The sequence below is a fragment of the Galendromus occidentalis genome, unplaced genomic scaffold, assembly GCF_000255335.2.
Source record: "Galendromus occidentalis unplaced genomic scaffold, Mocc_1.1 scf7180000076295, whole genome shotgun sequence".
Classification (NCBI taxonomy): Eukaryota; Metazoa; Arthropoda; class Arachnida; order Mesostigmata; family Phytoseiidae; genus Galendromus; species Galendromus occidentalis.
This window is the reverse complement of record NW_003804284.1, coordinates 145151-158042: the sequence shown is the minus strand read 5'-3', so window position 1 is coordinate 158042 and position 12892 is coordinate 145151.

The window sequence follows — 12892 nt, the reverse complement described above, 5'->3', positions numbered from 1 at the left end:
CAATCCCGCGATATTTCGGAGACAACCAAATGAGTCCCAGACGCTTCTGTGTCGGGAATGCCATGGCGCTCTCGAGGAGTGTCGCGCTCGCAGGAGTCCGTTGGAAAAATAATAAAGGTCTGCTCGTCGGAAATGATCGCAACATTCGTTCAGAATCCATCAGAGGCTTGAGTCAACGTTCCGAGGAGTCGTTCCACGAGCGGAGTTCTCGAGCGCAAACTACATGTTAGCTGGCTTCAGGCGGAATGTGTCTGGGTCGAGATTTCTGTTCGGAGGAGAAACAGGATTTTGGGACATTGCTCCAAGAATCCTCCGAGTACATTGCGAGCCGGTCCAGCGGCTGCCATCTGGTGAGGAAACCTCCCGTTCGGACGGCTTTTTCCAGAGGCGGGCGGCGGTCTCTGGTGTTCCGTCCATTTCGGTGACCGATTGAATTGATTTCGCGTACCTCGGGTAGAGTATTTTTCATTCGGCGCTGTTCATTCATAAAATATTGGCGTTCGCGATCGGCTATAATGGAAAGGGAGGAACCTGGTCAGAAACTATAAATTGTTGTCGGTAGCTTCAAGACGACCGCAGGTTCCCCATATCTCCGCATTTACGTTGGACGTATCGGGCTTCCAGGGCTGAACTCCAGAATACGCGAGATTACTCGATGTTCCTCTCGTGTATCTCAGAGTCTGCTTTCTGCCATGTACGCTAACGCAAGAAAGAGAGACTGATTGTAAGTAGTAAATCGATAAAGGAATCGCAGGGAGGCTCCGTCCTCGGTCGGATTTCCGCGCAATACGCATAATAATAAATTATAATTATCCTCCTCGATGAATAACTTCACTATAATTTTTCTTCTGCAGTCAAACTTCGTCACAACGAGTCCGACTAGAGCGAACTTCCCTCAGTACAACAAGCGATGGATTCTTGTTCTGCATAACATTGAGATCATTCAGGAATTTTCGCCCGATTTCCTGGAAAAACCTCGATAGGAGTTCTGTCTGATAGGATGACTTCCCACGCAATCCAGTCCCTCGAGCGGGATGGAGCTCCGATCCCCGAACCGTGGGCTGTGAAACACTATTCAGGCTAGGCACTCTCCACGGAAACGCTTTCCGTCAGCCCGCCGAGGAACATCTGACTTCTTCGAAACCCTCCTCAGCTTTCTCATTTTTTTATTCCCGCCTCCATTCTTCATCCTTATCCCGATTTGGAAACAGGAGCTCTCGAGTTCGGATGCATGTACCATGATAGCGATAGAGCAACAGACTTAAGTGGAATTAGCTCGAAACTCATGGGCCGGGAGATGACAATCGCGAAAGTGAACAATTCAGATTGGGTTGTGAGCCTCAAGTTCCTGAGCGAGCTCTTAGTTGATGAAGTCAGCTCGCGTTTCTGCTTCGGATTCGTTGAGTAGAGCGATCGTAAAAGTGTCCTTGTGGAAACTTCGGGCCTACGCGCTCGGAACGACTCTGTAAGGCACAGGCAGAATCCTCGAGCGCATTTGCGTATTTCCTCCCCGTCTCCCGTCATTGCCAGTTCGTGTCTTCATTCTTCCACCGACAAGCATACACACTACCAAACAGTCAGACAGGGATGAGCCATAAACATCGAGAGATAGGGAAAGAGCCCCGAGAAAGCAAACGAGCGTCGGAGGAAGCTTCTCGGCGGAGAAGATTGAGCTCCTCTGTGCAACACACACACTCACGCACAGCTGAGAGTGACATCGCAGGAGAACTGTGTAATTTGCAGCAGTTTGAGGAGAAGACGTTCATTCTGCAGAACGCGCACGTCTTCCTTCAGCCACTTCTGATCCCAAACTTGAGCCCTTATTCAAGAGGTCTGCAGCGTGCCGAATAAGAAGAGGCATGAAATGAGGTCAGACGCGATGCGATCATGGAGACAGAACAGCAGTTGACACCGATTGCCTCGGAGGTTCCGGCGACCGAGTCCAACCGCACCGTCCCTTCCATCAGCTTCCCCAACGAGAATTCCCCGATATCCAGAGGCCAGAGGAATCCCTCTTCTAGACTCGGATTTTTGACCTCCAATCGCACTAGTCGCACCATTGTCCGCAGAAATCGCTCTGCACCTGATATCAATCATTGCTCATGATTAATGACGACACTCAACACTCCACAACCCGAACCTATACATAGAACTGGAAGAACGGGAGTGCCACCGAGAATGGTCTGGACAGAGTTCACGAGATGGCATACGAGAAACTTGAGGCCCGCGGAAAGTCTCCTCCCAGAAACGACCCGTCATGCTGATGGAATGCTTGACGTGGTAGAGGATCTGAGCTACGCCGGACGGATGGCGACATCTGCAATGAGGACCAGCCGAATCGGCAGAGAGGAGTCCTGGGAATAATGTCACGGATTCTGGGCCCCCGTCCTATGATCGTCCCTCGATTCCTAGAGCCCAACAGTTTCGGAGTAATTCCCAAGGTTCTATTCGCGCCTTAGAGAACTTGTCAGGATCCTCCATGGCTCCAGAGGGGAAGTCATGGTCGTTCGCCCAGGGAATTGAGGGGGGCGGGAACTCACGAAATAGATGGATCATGTCAGTGGGGTATCTTCCACCTTCAAAGGTCTGTGTGTATTTCAGTCTTCTTGCTGATATCGACCTCTAAGGGGTAAGTACTCTGGATCCGCTAGATGGGCACGCGAGCCACCCGAGCCACGCATTCAGCTTACGCGCGCATCCTTGCGCGTGGTATAAGGAGCCCACACACGGATAAAGGAACACGCGAACGCCAAGACCGTGTGCGCGGGTCAAGTAGGACATTCGCTAACAACAGCAATTAGTTGGAATAGCTGTTCCCAATAAAGGGGAAGAGAGTCAGTTACACCAGTCGTTTGTACAACAGGCGGCCCCGGTCGGAATCAGACGTCTGTACCGAAGCCTCTGCTTGGCGGAGCTTCTTTGTTTTCCAGCTCGCATCTGACCATCCGGAACTAGAAACCTTTCTAAGCCGTGCGTATTAGACATCGTCGCTCCCTACGCGCTCTCGGAGTGATTGGATGAGTCTTTTGGCTTCACAACCAAAGGCACCAACGGGACTCCGCCTGACAGTTGTTGCCGAATTATTATTTACAGAGCTCGTATACTCGTGCTGGAGGCTGGAGAACATCGAAGGGTCGGTATGAAGAATGGTGATGGCGTTTTTCCCCGAGTGGCTCCATCGTTTCATTGCGTTCAGCCCGCAGTACTTGCAGAAAAAGAACTTCCCGAAGGCTCTGTCCCTTCCATTCGGAGCAAACTGCGACGATTTTTCTCGCGGATGGAGCGGAACTAAAAATCTCCACTGTCTTTTCCGCAGTCGCCGCATCGCCGCCAGCGTCGAGGACGACCGAGGAAACTACAACAACAACAATGAGAGCGACGACCGCGGATTCGACAGCAGCAAGTACGGCGATGGTAAGAACGAGAAGCGTGAGCAGCGCTGACCCTGAAAAAAAATCCTGCAGAAGACAAGGACAAGGACTCCTGCGAGCAACTCGGCACAGCTCTCTGGGAGTGGATTTGAGCAGATGCAGTAGTACTTTCTTAATGCATACATATTCAATCGGAGGTCTCAACACCTCGATTTCTCCAGAACGATCGTTGTTCGTCGAGAAAGTGAGCGAATCCACCTGATGCGGACTCATCGAGACGGAAACCGGTATCCGTCAATCGCTCAGACTCAGGAAATTCTCGAATTCTCGCGTGATAGCGTCCACCCTTGCAGGTGTTTTTCTTCCAGTTACATTCGGATCTACAGTTGTCAGCCTCGTTCGGTCGTTGACGGCCTTTTAGCCCAACACTACGTCGGGGAGGCTCGAGCAGGGGACTCCGTGCGGCCCACATTCGCAGTCGGGGCGAGAGACCTCTGGAAGATATTCGAAATATGTTGGACGATTGCACGTCATAGGGCATTCTGTCCGTCGAGAGATCCGTCGATCAGCATGGGGAAACAAGACGAATAAATTCTTCGCTGGTCTTCGTCCACGAGATTCCGGGCGAGGAAAACTATCGCATGCTCAGCCTCGGCTGCAGGAAATCGACATCTCGCCTACAGTTTGAAATATTCCTTTCGGGTTCCCTCCCTCCGTCCTTATCCTGGACTTGCGAATCCCAGTAGATAAGTTGCATCGAAACAGATCCAATAACTCTCTACTCGAGAGGCCGTCCGGCCTGCTCGACGCTTCGCATCGATCCAAGCGCAGGTGTTCTCGTTCTTTTCCCTCGGGCTGCGGATTGGAGGTTCCCAAGTAACAACAAATCAAGAATGAGCGCAGTATGCATTCAACGCCTCCATGATCGAGCGGCCATCGCGTCGTCCATCTTGGCAGGCGTCGTCGCGCTGGCCGCTCCACCGCTCGAATTAGGCAACTTACCACTTCGGATATTGCTCGCCTTCACTCCGTTCGTCCCGCCGTGCGATTCGTCCTCCTATCGGTCCGCTAGTCAATCCCTTCGGTGCTGTCTGTTGTGCCGCTGCTGAGAGCGGACGAGGGAGTAGGTTCCCTTCCGAACCATCGTCTTGTCTTCGTTTGTTGCCTAATTCGAGTTTCTCAGGTGAGCAGCCATCGTTTCTCCGGAAAGTCTTCGGGCGCGTTCTCCCTTCTCTCGGCGACCGGGGTCCCCCTCTCCTCCCAGTAGAGGACGTCGGACCGAAGTGAGCGAATTCAAAAGATCCAAAGTGAGGAAACACACGCACCAACTTCGAATCTAAGGAAATGAAACGTGGGAGTGAGGAACGACCAATCATTTCAAACTTGGTTCCCATTCTTCCCGCTCGCTCGAAGATGAACGTAAACGTGCCCGACCGAAAACCTGCAAGCCCGAATCCCGTGAGAGAGAATCAAAGGCACGCTCCGATTCTGAATCTCAATTCTTCGCCCCGAATTCGATCTTGGCCTATCCCACATCAGCAGGAGAGCGCTCAGAATCCGAATCGTAATTCCTCCGAGTCCCGAGCACGGGATACAAGGGTCCGGCGCGTGAATCTGAATTCGCTGCCGGAGCCGAGCTCCGGACCTCTCTGCTCTGTACCGTCCTGTTGGTTGGACACATCGCAGAGCTCCGGGTGCTGTAAAACGTCGTAGTTGCCCTCCCGCAAGCAGTGGAAGTTAGCCGCCCGCCCGGTCGGTACGCAATTCGAGAGTTGAGCATTATTGGAGTGCCGCGGGGGCCTGGCACTGGCTGTCCGTCCAATACATCGAGTCGAGAGCCTGCAACGGAAAATCTTCGGCTGCATATGACCGACGGACTGTCACTGTGTGTGTTTGCTAGCTGGCGAGACCGACCGAGAGAGAGAGCGCGCTACCCGTGAACGGGCAGAGAAACGGAAGGCAAGCCAGTGGGCATACCAAACATTCTTTCGCGAGGGCAAGACCTTCTATCCAAATAGGCCAAGTGCCATTGTAACGCTCCAAAGCACACACAATATGGCAATCGCTGATCTTCGAGGGGACGCTTATCCTTCGAAAGTCCATATGCAGGCGTGTTTACGGAACAGAAAAATCCTCGCCGTCGCGCCGTTCCCCCATTCTATGGAGCGCATGAATGTTCAGCGACATTCGGGAGTTCGAGAGACGCTCCTCCAACAGGAATTCCCATCTTTCTTTCCTGTGGGGGAGTTTTAGATTCATTCCCCGCCCTCCGCGAGCTCCTCCAGCTGCATCGGAGCCCTCCGCGTATTTCGATCCGAAATAGAACTCCGGAATTCTTCCGCGTCTCCGCGTTCGCGATTCTGTCGCCTAGGCGACCTGAAGGGCGGTTTCGGGGCGGGACCACGCAGAACCAATAATTTCCAACAGGACCCCGTTGGAGGACGAGAGTTGAACTTGAACATCGAGTGGTTTTAGCGTGGGACTACTTTTCACTCGTTCGAGGATCACTTGACAAAGGACTCACACGCGAAATATTTTTAGCCCCTCTCGCGTCCGGTGTTCATATGTGGGCAGCTCGTCCCAGCCTGACTCTAATGGTATTCTGTTTCTCAGAAATCAGAGAGAACTTCTCTCTGAGCATATCAGACCACTGGGGAGCGGAAGAACTTCGGTACCTTTCGACCCCGTGTGTATTGGGAGAGTCCCGAGTCCCGAGAGCTCCACTGCGTTCCCTGAAATATATATACGCGGTGCCGTGTTTCTTGATGAGAGCATCGGTCTCCATGCTCAATCGCTGGACTTTCCGGATCGGTGGGGACGCTGCACGTGGATCACTCGGTGTGGACATACTATCGCCGGGAGCTAACGACGGAGGCGACTAGGGACACGTTTTCACCGAAGCCTTCCGAAAGCTGCTGAACGCTCGTTCAGTGTCTCGAGCAGGCTCTCACGATGGGTCCAGGCTACAGACATACGTACCGATTGACTTGGAGAGGAAATCTAGGGTTTTTGAAAAGCGAGAATTCCCCGAACGACAGCTGGCTCAACAATGAAGGCAGCTCTCTCGGTGGGAACAGGTTGGAAATTTCGTCCGAGTGCTTCAGGTAATCAAATATCAATAGACGGATATAACGTCTCCCTCTGAGTGAGCCGGGCCATCCTCTCCGTAGATGACGCTCCCTTGTGCACTACTTTCCACCTTTTCCTCTTTTTCTCTCCCCCCGGTCCGAGGTTCGTTGCACGGTGGAGGGGAATCGGGGATGTTTTCATCGTGCACGTCTGGCGTTGAGGTTGGCTGACAGAAGCTCATTGAAAATCAATTCTCCTCGAGTGCCGCTTCAATAAAGTACCGTCATAAGCGAGCCTGAGGCTTTCTGACCGGGTGAGCTCCATGTGTTTAGTCAGGGGATGAGCACGGATATCTTTTGGAGCTCGCTTCGACTCAAGGTCGATGGGAGTCCCGTATCTCCAGATGAGCGTCAATGACTGCTTATCTCGAGGGTTTCCGGTGTTTGAGCGAGTTTGCTGAGCTTCGGCTATCAGTTTGGCCTTAGGAGGCTTTCGGTTGAACTGGGTTCTGAGGACGAAGCACGACGAAATAGGTTTGAGGCGAGGGCAAAAAGGCAAATATTTCGCCGATCGTGAGCCCGGTCTTATAGACATGGTATGTATTATGGTATCCATAAGCCCTGATTTTCCTTTGGATTTTACTGGATCTACGTTTAGAGCAGTGAGATCCGCGCGTATGCATCTTCTTCCAGGACACTGTGAGTGAATCGGACCCGCGAGAGATTTTCGCCAATCTAATTCAGAACACATCCGATTCGACAGCGGAAAAAGCTCTTCCGAGCTCGGTAGAATCCATGAGTCGTTGTGCCGAAAAACGAGACGGAGGCATTGACTGACACATCGGCATCGCGCCGAAATTGCACCACCAGTCTGACTTGGTGAAGAGATCGCGGTCCCCGAGCGAATCGATTCCATTCGATCTTCCCGACAGACGTCGCATCTCACGGTTGTTGTCGGACGCGGGCGGGTGCTCGATGTTGCCTCAGGAGTTTCTTCGGCGAGCGCAGAGACGAGTCACAATCTTGAGGTCCCGCGACGGTGCTGATGTCAAGAAATACGAGCACATCACGCGAGCTGTCGGAACTTGATAGGAATCATTTAGTTTTGGGTAAGACACAGGTTCGAAAAACGGAATTGGCGGAACTATAAGCAGTCGTCGACGTCGGCTTACCTCAGCCACCCGCTCTGCTCGGGAAATCTCCGCTGAACCTCGAAAATTGGCTCCTTCGTTGGCTTCCGCTTGCGGATTCGGGGGATATCAATTGCGAAGTTGGATTGCGATTGATTTCAGGGGGAAGGATTGCGAATCCCTCTTTGGTACATGACGTGAGAGTCCATACATAGGAGCAAAGAGCCCACCACCAGATTGTTTCCACTTTTTCCATATCGGCTCACTTCTATAGTGTCGGCGCACAAAGGGTCAGCGTCATCTTCCAGGTGTATAGTACGTCGTCGATCTAGGAACAGCCCATCTATCGTGAGAACAAGGTCAAGGGGCTTAAGTGAGCTCCGTTGAAATTTCCTCTCATCTCCCTCGAGAGGTGATTTGCGCAGGTTGAGCTGGGATCCATCTGAAGTTCCCCAGTGGATTTGAGACAACCAACCAGCTCAGAGCATCGGAATCGAGCCATCGAGCTCCGAGGGACTAAGATCGAGGGGAGGGGGCTCCACCGCGAAGAGTGAGAGGCGTGATTCGGCTTTTTGGGATCCTCGTTGGCATTGGAAGCCCAGTTCATCGGGGAGAAGACCCAACATGGTCGGGGAAGATCACGCGGACTCGGAACAGCTGATGGTTCGTCCGGAGCTGACTCACCGCACCATCCGTGAATAAAGACGCTGAAGCCACTTAGGCAGCGACCCAGCTACACTTGCAAGTTGCAACTTGGAAAAGTTAATTATTTTTTCTCTCCGTGTGAAGAGTCCATCCGTTCGCTCATGAACCATCAAATGATTACACTGAAAGTATCCATTGGTTCACCTCTCTTCGGAAATGATCGTGCGACCTCTATTTCTTCTTAGCAGCGGGTTCAGAAGCCTCGTCTCCCTCGTGAGCTCAATCATAATGACGCCAATCGATGCACTGGGGTCTCATTCGACGTTTCGAGAGGCGTAGAAATCGGCTCGACGCGCGGGCGATCCGTCGCAAGGTCAGACAATTTATTAAATTGAGGTCAATTTATTGGAGGGTTCGCTCACAGCTTCACGGACCCGCCGTCGCCGCTACTTCACAACGACGCACGTTCGACATTTATATACCGTTACCACATCAGTGCGCTCATACAGCGTGGCACTAGAGCTAATTTGAAGTCGTCTATGATTGAAAGACTCTACATTGTTCACGTACCACAACTCACGGTACCGCGACATCTCTCCGCTGGATAAAAAAAATCTGCGGGCATCAAAAACCGATTATCCAGTCTCATTCGGACCCAAACTCCAGCGTTACCCGAATTCTCACAGGCAGTGAGGATTCACTCCTCCTGTGCCACGGGGAGGATCTCCTTCTCCTTCCTGTGGAGGGCAAGGCAGAGTGGTCGGAGCTCTGCGGTGACGCAGACGGCAGCGGTACAAACGGTAGCTGGTATCGGATAATTCGCCGTAAGCCTTCCTGGAAAGGGAGTTGGCGACCGCGGGCCGTCCCAGATAGTGCTCTTCCCCCATGTGTGCAGACCTTCTCGCTTTTATCTCTTTATCAATATCGCCCCCTTTGTACTGGCATCGTGCGAGAATCTCGACTGGCTTTTGTATGTTGACCAATCTGCGGTGTGTGTTCGCGGTGACAACGATGACGACAGCAGCGGCGGCGGCGGCACCAACAACGATAGTCTTTCGCTTTGTCAGATGCTAATATGTCGACGCCATTGGTCAATATGCCGCGTTCCGCCCGCGGTCGGGGATGCCGCTAGTCTCAGTCAGCAAACCAAGTGACAGTTCGGATAGCTAGCGACAGCGGTGCGTGTCGGGGTCCTCTCGTAGGTCGCGGCTTCGATGCTGTCCTGCTCCTTCGAAAGCCCGCTGTTCGCTCTCATTCCTCGTCCCGCCCTACCAGCGGATATCCTTTGCGCAAACAACACTGACTAACGGACAAGGCACGCAGAAGATGACCGAACGTGCGACAAGCCGCAGGCGTAGCTCAACCCTCCGAGGCAGAACATTCCAGTGGTTGACAAGCAGAGACGACGAGAGCAGATGGAGAGACCGAGAGCGGAACTCGGCCGGGAGAGAGGGAGACCTGGGCTTGAAAAATATGAGTCGAGGTAGATCAAGCTCAGCATCCACACACGAACTTTGTCCCAGCTGGCTTGACGTCATGTGACGACGGGACGACAAGTCGAGCTGTCTGGCCGTCCGCGCATCGAATACCCGGCTCGGGTTCGAACTCCCCGAGGTGCGCGTCCGCTTTGTTCTAGCATCTCTTCCGTTCCGTAAATAAGAAAATGAATAATAACAATAATAATGAATACCTGAATGAAGAATGTTCAGGAGAATGTGTCAGGGCTGCTCCTGGGGAAAAAATCTGGAAATCCGGACAAAAAATCGGAGAAAAAGTTCTCGACTAAAATAATGCGTCCTGTCACGCCGTATCGGTCACGGCGACCTGGTGAGCAGGCCCGCCCGCCCGCGCGCCGCGCCCCTGTCACTTTGTACGGGCTCGTCTGGAGCTCGCAGCAACAGCGACGACCGACGTCGACGGCAACGACAATGCCACCGACCGACCTCCATTGTTCTAATCTGACGGTGTGACCGGGCGCTGTTTCATTAAGGTTTCCAGACGTCAGCACCTCGACGAGGGGACAAGCAGGCGGCGGGAAACGCTCGTCCCAGCGAGGAACAACGACGACGACACAGGGAATAAGAACACAGGCAGTCACACTTGCCGCCATGGGATCATTCGACGCCTGTCCGGATCACTCTCAGGTTCACTTGTTCGCCACTCGCTTTCGCCTCTGCCGGGCGCGTTCGCCCGCCGAGAACTCAACAGACTCTGCTGAGGTGGGCGGTCGCATTGTAGGCGCTACCTCGGGCGATAACCGGGCGATAGAGACTGTCGGTGATTAGAAACTAAATCAATACGCCGCCGCACTGCTCATTCGTTCGCTCCTTGTGACGTTCGGTCGATTCTCCTTGCGCTCTGCCTCGTCTAGACCTTCCCTCGAGCTCTGAATACGAGTGGGCTTATTCCGGAGGGAGATTTTTTCTCCTCCCTCTAACAAGCTCGTTCGCGAGCGTGGCGGAGCACGCCTGGAGCCTGCAATGTTCCTCGATGACGTTTCCCCCTTCCGAGGAACACGCCGGAGCAACTTTCCTCTGCGAGTCACCTTCAAGCTGCGCTTCCCCTTGCAAGCAGCTTACAGACTGATGCGCGTGTCATGACAAGGGATGGGAGGGGCGTCGGAACGACTAGATGTCAGCACGTTATTCAGTTCTTCGCTTTCCCTCCCCCCATCGAATTTCCCCCGACGCTGGAAGAACACACCCTTGATTCTCGATACCTCCTTTCAATACATAGCCATTCGCGCAGCGTCATTCTCGAATTCCGCCGCCGCCGCCGCGGGAACCAACGTTCCGAATAGCGAAATGAATTTGTTTCAATCGATCCCTCAATGGTGATAGGTGGGGCTGAATACTCTTCGCGGAAAATTCCCGCCAAACTCGCGGAAATTCGCGGTCTCATTGAAGCTCTATGAAGAGTAGCCGGGAACCGCGAAAAGTGGCGGTCTGCGAAAAATCTTCAGCTTTAGTGATAGGTATGGGAGACGATTTTTCCCGCGATTGGTAGATTCCGGTTGAGTTTCCCCGATCGATTGGTTTGTGAGAAACTGCGGACCGTGGGTGTGCACCGCTTGGTCGCAGCCAAAGCATTGGCATGACATGTCCTGGATGCATTTATGGTTGCAAGTTTCCTGGCCTGCGTCACGCTAAGGGTGGCGTCAACGTTTCAGCCGTTCTTGTCGTCGCTCATCGTATATGACGCAAGGGTCGGTGCCGCGACCTCCGTCTCTACTGCCAGGACCTTCTTCTCCTCTCTTCGAAACAGACTGGACGAGTCGGTAATTTAGATTTAAATTATTCTCTCTCGTGGAGGCGCAAAATTAGAAAACATGAGATTTCATGGCCAAACGACTTCCTCCGAGGCAGCTCGCTGGGGGAAGTCGAAGACCGATACGTCCGAGAGTTTTGCATGCGGGAAAATGTGGATTTCCATTCGATTGAACTCCATGAATCGCTCCTGTGGCATCGTACGTGGCGTACGGAAGGCTCAGCCGCAAACAGCATCGTCTCCGGAGAATGCTTTTCAAGGGACATTGATCTCAGTGCTGGCAGAATGTTGCCTACAGACACCGCCCATGAGTCGCACGGCAAGAGATTTTGTCAACAGGCCCTCGTTTTCTGCCGTCTGTAGCTACATGTGTACACAAATCTCAAGTGCTGTGGTGCGGTCGGAGGTTCGCGGTGCTGGAGCGCTGAGCGCGCGCAAAGGTTCCGAAAGAATGTTTGTTCACAAGTGGTTTGTTGTCCTTCGGGAAATTGTGAGGAGTCTGCGTCGAAGCGAGGATCATCACTCACAGTGAGCGATTCGGCAGCCAGAAGGAAGACGAATGATATTTCCACGCGGAAAACTCATGCGGCATTGGTAGGCGGTGGGTGGGCTGTCTGCCTTGCCGTAATTAGCCTTGAGAAACCTAATGAAGCCAAAGGTGGCTCTCACACGCGGGAACTCCCGTCATAGCTCGTTGATGGAGCCGCGTGTTCTATTTTTACAAGGATCGGCACTGCATGTTTGCTCTCACGCCCGGATCCCTCAGTGTCCGTTGATGATCGCTCATGCAAACACAAATAAATAAGGCTCCAGGGAACACCGGAGGAGTCTCCGGCGTCCAAAGTAAACATAAACCGAACTAGAGATCCGAGATCGCGAATCGTTCTGGCGACAGTTACGCGGAATCAAACTATCCCGGATAATTGCAGAGGCTCTGCCATGCGAGGGCCAGCTCGAAGCTACGAGGTTGCGATGGCACTTCGTTTCGAATTCGGTGGTACCGGTGTATACGACAGGGTGGTCGACGGCTAGCGCTTCGCTCGAGTCAGCGATCGCTGCCCGACTCCTTGCCGTTAGTTTCAGGCACTTGGAATCTCGACGGATTTTACGTTCACGGCGAACGAGAAGAGATCCGAAAGGTCCTGGTAAAGGTATTCTCTTTTCCGTCGTGGAAGCAAGTCCCCGTCTCAGCTCTCAGCGGAGATTCGGTTTCCAGCCTCAAGTCTTGTCGTTGTCAAACATCGAACAGTCAGCGGGCCTCTAGTGCCGAATTTCGAGGCCTGTCAAGCAATCGATACAATCGGACCGTTCATTAGGTCGGCAAAAAAAGTTCGACTGAGAGGATCCGGGACCGGTGATCACGGACCGGGTGCGGCCTTAAGTTTGGGGTTCAAATTTCCGATGTCGTGAC